The sequence below is a fragment of the Propithecus coquereli genome, unplaced genomic scaffold (genome assembly GCF_000956105.1).
Source record: "Propithecus coquereli isolate 6110/MARCELLA unplaced genomic scaffold, Pcoq_1.0 Scaffold68, whole genome shotgun sequence".
In the NCBI taxonomy this organism is placed as follows: Eukaryota; Metazoa; Chordata; class Mammalia; order Primates; family Indriidae; genus Propithecus; species Propithecus coquereli.
This window is the reverse complement of record NW_012152840.1, coordinates 1,428,912-1,435,207: the sequence shown is the minus strand read 5'-3', so window position 1 is coordinate 1,435,207 and position 6,296 is coordinate 1,428,912.

The following is a 6,296-nucleotide window of genomic DNA, read 5'->3' as shown; positions in this document are numbered from 1 at the left end:
AGGAGAAGATGAAGGAGATTAGGCAAAGACAGGTGCAGAATAGACCAGTGGCGGCCAGGCCACAGTAAGGAAGTCTGTCTGGGAGGTCATTGCCAGAAACATGATTCAAGGTGCTGAGGGACTGGACTAATGTGGCAAAAAGACAAAACTTATCCATGAGTTAGATGTTGTGGAAGAACAAATATGGAGAAGAAAAAGAGGTCTTATGTAAGTAAAGAAAACACTTTTGTTCTAGAGCCAGAGGTTGTAAATTAATCCTGACTGTGCCAATATCAGCTGGGTTATCTGGGGTAACTGACTGAACTTCGCTGAGCCTCTTGATCCTAATGTGTACAACAGTGATATTCATAGCTTCCATGTATACTTCACAGAGGTATTGTCATTCATTCATTCACTCGTTAATCAATTTAGCAAACACAGAATTCTTATTCCAGGCCAGTCACCATTGTAGGCACAGGTATAGAAAAATGAACAACACCGTCTCTGTTACAACAGAATAGGAATCAAGGGAGAAAATGATTAAGATTTTGATCGTGGCCTATTAATTTGGAAAGGGTACTCTTTGGGAGGGAGCTGAAGCAGGAAGCCATGTTGCATTTAGATTTGCACTGAAGACAGGTGGTCCAAGGGAAGCTGTCCTGTACATGATGATAGATTTGAAGGAGATTCAGTTCTGAGTGAGAACTGAAGCTTCAAAAGTGGAAATGCTTGCCAAGAGATTTGAGAGCAGCAAAAAGAAAAGCTGAAATTTGTAGGCTTGACTTTGGTCACAGAAGAACAAAGGAGGAAAGTCTGAAGGAGGAAAGTCAAGGAAAGTTAGGGTCAAGGAACACAAAAGAAGAAAGAGTCTGGAGATTGCTGTGCAGTCATTAATGCCATACAGCAAATGTCTCTTGTTTGGTTAATTTTTAATACTTTTTTTAAGGTTTTAGTTAATGTCTTCCTTACTGTGTTTAACATATCCTAATGATATTTTTAGTGAAAGAATTGCACTTTTTCTAAGTGCTGTTGTTTAAACACAGGAATGTACTTCATCACCTATACATGGTTTAAAGTTGCTGCTTTGTAGAGCCAGAATATTGTACTCAGTTCTGTGCTTATGAAGAATGGGGAATGCTGATGGACTGTTGGCAGAAATACTCCAAATATGAAGAGGTTTTTTCAAGGTAAAGGAATAGGAATTATTTAATTGGCACTAAAGAGAATAAAGGCTATTTGCTATATACCAAAAATATTTTCCTGGGCTTGTTCAATCATTTTATTTTAAATTCAAAATCATTATTCATCCAGGGTTGGACTACTACAATGGATGCGGTGATTTGGACTGAGGCATTTTGAGAATTATAAGGATGCCTGACAGTGGGAAAGGAGGAAGGGAAAGACTTTTACTAGCACCTAGCATAGAGTTTGACATATGATGGGTCTTAAATGAATGAAATAAACAATCAGTTAAACTAAGATGTAAACTGCTAGGATTTCACTTGAAAACAATGATACAGGTTGAGTTTGTCGTAATGCTATTAATATCTTTATGTGAATGACAGCCCTATATTTCTGCTAAGAGAAAAACAAGTAAAATAGAGTTAAACTGAGTTATTCTGAATAACATCTGACATTTATTGAGCTTTTTAAGATGCTGATCACTGAATTAGATGCTTTACCCACAACAGTCGAATCAGTCTTTACAATAATTATGCTTGTGTTGTGGTTTAGGAAACGTAGATTCAGAAAGTTTATGTAACTCATTTAAAGTCACACAAGTATGTGAGGGAACCAGGATCCCACTCTGGATTTGCCTGTATTCTTTAACTCTCCCCACACTGCAACAAACTGTCGTGAAGTCCTCTTTAGAGAAGTCGTTACGGACAGGGTGGCTCATGGGGAGTGCTGCAGAGAAGCAGAGAGGATCTATATGACTTTGCAGGTTCTTTTTCAAGTGTATAATTGAATTCTATGCATGACACATTTGGTGACAGTTAATCCTAGTAGCTGCTTATTAGGGGTTCCCGAATTCCATATAAAGATGTGAAAAATTTTTATTGATAAATTTAATGACAATCACACATGTATTTAATATTTGCATTTATGGATAGGCAAGTAGGTAAGTGAAAGTGTTTTTTTTCCTTTGGTACAATTTTTATTCATTTAAAAATAATCTTTACCACATCTCCATGTGGATTATTATTTTATTGACTTAAAAATGGTTCTTTATTTTTCATCTTCTTACTTTAATGAGTAGGCTATAGAAAAAATATTTTTACATTAGTTACATAAAAAGACACCAATTTAAATTTAAACTATGGACCTAGTTGATCCATTAGCTTTTTGTCTGCCTGTTATATACTCTGAATTTCTGTAATATGTAGTACTTTTTATAATTTTCCATTGTTTTGTGTAAGTTGTATGTTTGTAAATTCCCTGAGGCCAGAGTTTGTAACTTATGCTTCCTTTGTGTCGCAAAGTGATAATCATATAATTGGTGGTCAAAAATTTTGCTCGTTTTTGGTCACCATAATTAGTTTGATCATTGAAGGCAATAAGATGATAAATGAGCCAAGAGCTCCACAGAGGAGGGTAGGGTCTATGTTGTATTCATTTTTGTATCTTCCAGGCTGTGATAGTACTTGGCATACAGTAGCAATTCAATTGACTCTTGAGAGAATAGATGAAAGAATGAGGCAGAAGACTGGAACTGGCACTTTTCAGAAGAAATATGGGTAACCAATAAATCTTTGAGAACAAGATCAACCTCTCTCATGATCAGAGAAATGCAAACTAAAACAAAAGAGATATTAATACCCTTTACACCCATCAAAATGGAAAAATGGAAAAATCTGACAATATCAAGTGTTGACAAGAATGTAGAACAATAAAAGCCTTATACTCTAATGGTGGGAGTGTACATTGGTGCAATAAAATATATTGGAAAACATTTGGTATTATCTAGTAAAGTTGGAGGTTCCCATACTCAATTCAATCCCCAGGAAATCCCCGAAGATATGCACCAGGAGATGTGTATAAGAATGATCATAGCAGCAGTATTCATAATGGACCCAAACTGAAAGCAACCTAAATGTCCATCAAGAGTACAGTGGCTAAATATATTGTGGTATAGTCATACAATGCAATAACTATAGAGTAGTAAAAAAAAAAAAAATTGAATTGCAGCTTCTCTTATCAACGTGATGAATCCCAGGAAAATAATGTTTAATTTAATAAGAAAGTCAAATACAGTATGATCCCATACTATTAACACATGAGATTTTAAAATGCTAAATTAAAAATATTGTTTATTGATATATTCATAGATGGTAAACTATAAATAAAGCTGATTACTCCTGAGGAATGGAGAAATGGTTTGGAAAGAAGCACATAGGGGGTTTTTAAAGTACTGGCAGTGCTAAGGTGAGTGGTTGATACACAGGTATTTATTAATTCTCACTTGATTATTTATACCTTATATGTATGTTATACTATTCCTTGGTATCAATTCAATATTTAATTAAAATAAAAAATTAAAAGGATTGAATGATAATGTTAACTCTTCGGGATTATGGCATGCAAGCAATATTTAGTTGAGCAAAATTCCACTCCCCTCTATCTCTATTGCCACAGTTTAAAATGGTGCTTTTCTGAAGTAGGAAAGTTCCAGGCAAGTTGAAAACGGTAAATGTGAAAATAAACCACAAGGTGGCATCCTGGTCTCGTGTCTCATTTTGATTCTTTGCTCCAAGTAATGGCATTTACCTTTGAAATGTTGAGGATTTTTTTTTCCTCTGTTAGTTTCTTTCTTGTAATATCATCAATTGTGTGTGGTTTTACTTGTATATATAATGTGCTACTAGAGTAAAGTTCGGGGGAAGCCATTCAAATAAATTTAATGCAACAAGAATGCTGGTCCAACATATGATATTCATTCATTCATTCCTCATTCAGTCAGTCATGCATTCATATATTTATTTATTCATTTAACCAATGTCCACAAATATTTGTTAAGGTTCTTTTCTATACCAGACAGACACAGGGCAAAGAGGCCCTGGAGACTCAATGGTGAACGAAAACATAGTCACTACCATTTGCTTTCAGTGTAGTGGTGGAGACAGACAGTAATTGTACAATCACAAATTTAAATTATGACTGACAAATTTTGTGAAGGAAAAAGGAGAAATGTGTGGCTCATGCAATTCTGCAATGACGTTTTGAATCAGCTGGGGATGTCAGTGGAATGATCCATTTGTTGAGCTCTGAAAAATGAAGATGAGTTACCTAGGTAAAAGGAGAGAAAGGAACTTTCACATAGAAGGGTCATGTGCAAGGCCTCGTGGCAGGGGGCAGTGAGGAGAACAGCAGGAGCTGAAAGAAAGCTACACGGGCTGGATGGCAAGTCAGAGGTGGCAGAGAGAGGTGAAGAGGAGCCTAAGAAGTGGGCAGGGGACAGACTTTGCCTGGCCTTGTAGTGGGTTAAGGATTTTATCTTCACACTAAGAGCATCAGGGAGCCATAGCAAGGAGGGTGCAGGAGCAGCTCAAAGCCTGTGCCCGATCACTGGAGAGTCAGCAGTTGCATCAGTACTGCACATATGAGAGATTCTGCCCTGAGTACTAGATAGCAGCACAACTCTGCTCACCTGCGTGTGATTAGCTTTTTGATAGTGGGGGACATCATTTAAAAACAGTAATACAATTTCAATCTTGGCCACATGTATTAGATTTTAGATTTTTCTTTTAAGGGACTATGATCCCATTGTGTTTATTTTGAATCAGACTAAACACATTGCTTTTGAAGACAGGAAACATAAAGTGTGCTGTCTTAACAAACAAATATACCTTTTTAGTGTGTCCACAAGAAAATTAAAAACCTTTGGCCACCTAAAATATAAAATATATGAAGAAAATGTTTACTTTATGGTCACATTATCTCAGAAAGAGCCATGTACTGGAAATCAGGTGACCTGGTTCATGTGACTATAGGAAAGATTATCTAACTTGGCTGGTTCTCAGTTTTTCGCATCTGCAAAATGAAGCACCTGGCTAGTATATGTTCTTCTAACTTTGAAGTTCTGTAAATCTGAGAATACATTCATAAAAAGCAATATGTACATGTTATTAATTTAATATAAAGAGAATGGATATTGGAGGACCACCTTGGTAGGAACTTGAAAAAAGTGTGTGAATGGGAAAGTAGAAGCTGTGTCTAAGATGAGACTTACTGCCAGCCAGGCACAGTGGTGCACGCCTGTAAATCCCAGCTACGTGGGAGGCTGAAGCAGGAGGATTGCTTGAGCCCTGGAGTTCTAGGCCAGCCTGGACAACATAGTGAAATAAAATAAAAAATAATAAAACAAAAAATGGGACAATGTACATCTTAAGATATTTTTAAGAAACAAATTTGAATAAGTCACACTACCACTTATTGATAGTATATACTATGTGCCGAGTCATATGAACTTTATTAACATTATTTCATTTAATCCTCAGAAATCCTTATGAGGTTTTTTTTTAAGAAAGTCCATTTTACCAATGAGAAAAAGCTTATGCAGATTCATTAATTTGTCCAAAATCACATAGCTAATATATCTCAAGATGTATCCAGATCTGTCTGATTTCAGAACCTGTCCTTAGTCATTATACTATTAATATTTATTAAACTCTTCGAAATGTTGAGATTTTTAAAAATGACTTGCAAATATTGCATAGAAATAAATTCACTAGAATTATAAATATTGATTTCAAGTTATTTATAAGTGCTCTGTTGAATAAGTACCAAGAATTTTAATAAGCTCCTACATCTTAAATAAAACTGCTTAACAGGCATGATTTACATAATTAACCATGCACTATCCTAGATATGGCTGTGAAGATGCATTCTCATTAAGCAAACAACCTCCTTGTTGATATTTCTTTACCATATCAGTAGAGAATACACTTACAGAATTTTAACCCATAAGCTACACATTTAAAAATAACAACTAGGCAAATAATTTTCACCACTTCTCTCACTATGTCATATCCTGAAGACAAACAATTTGTCAACTTTGTTTCTTCTTGTGTCTCAAGCTCCAGATACTGAGAGTAAAGAGGCTGTCTGCTGGATCTTGGTGTTTGGGGAAGTGGCTAAATGCATTTACATTGAATTATTGTTCCTGTGTTGTTTTGTTTGTGGCTCCACTCTTGGGAATCTTTGGGGGTTTGAGGATCACATCAAAGGAGTAGCTCTGGTGTGAGAACCGGTCAGTGTGGACAGATAATTCATGGGTTGAGTGCTGAGACCATTCCCATGATAGCCATGGTCAGGAG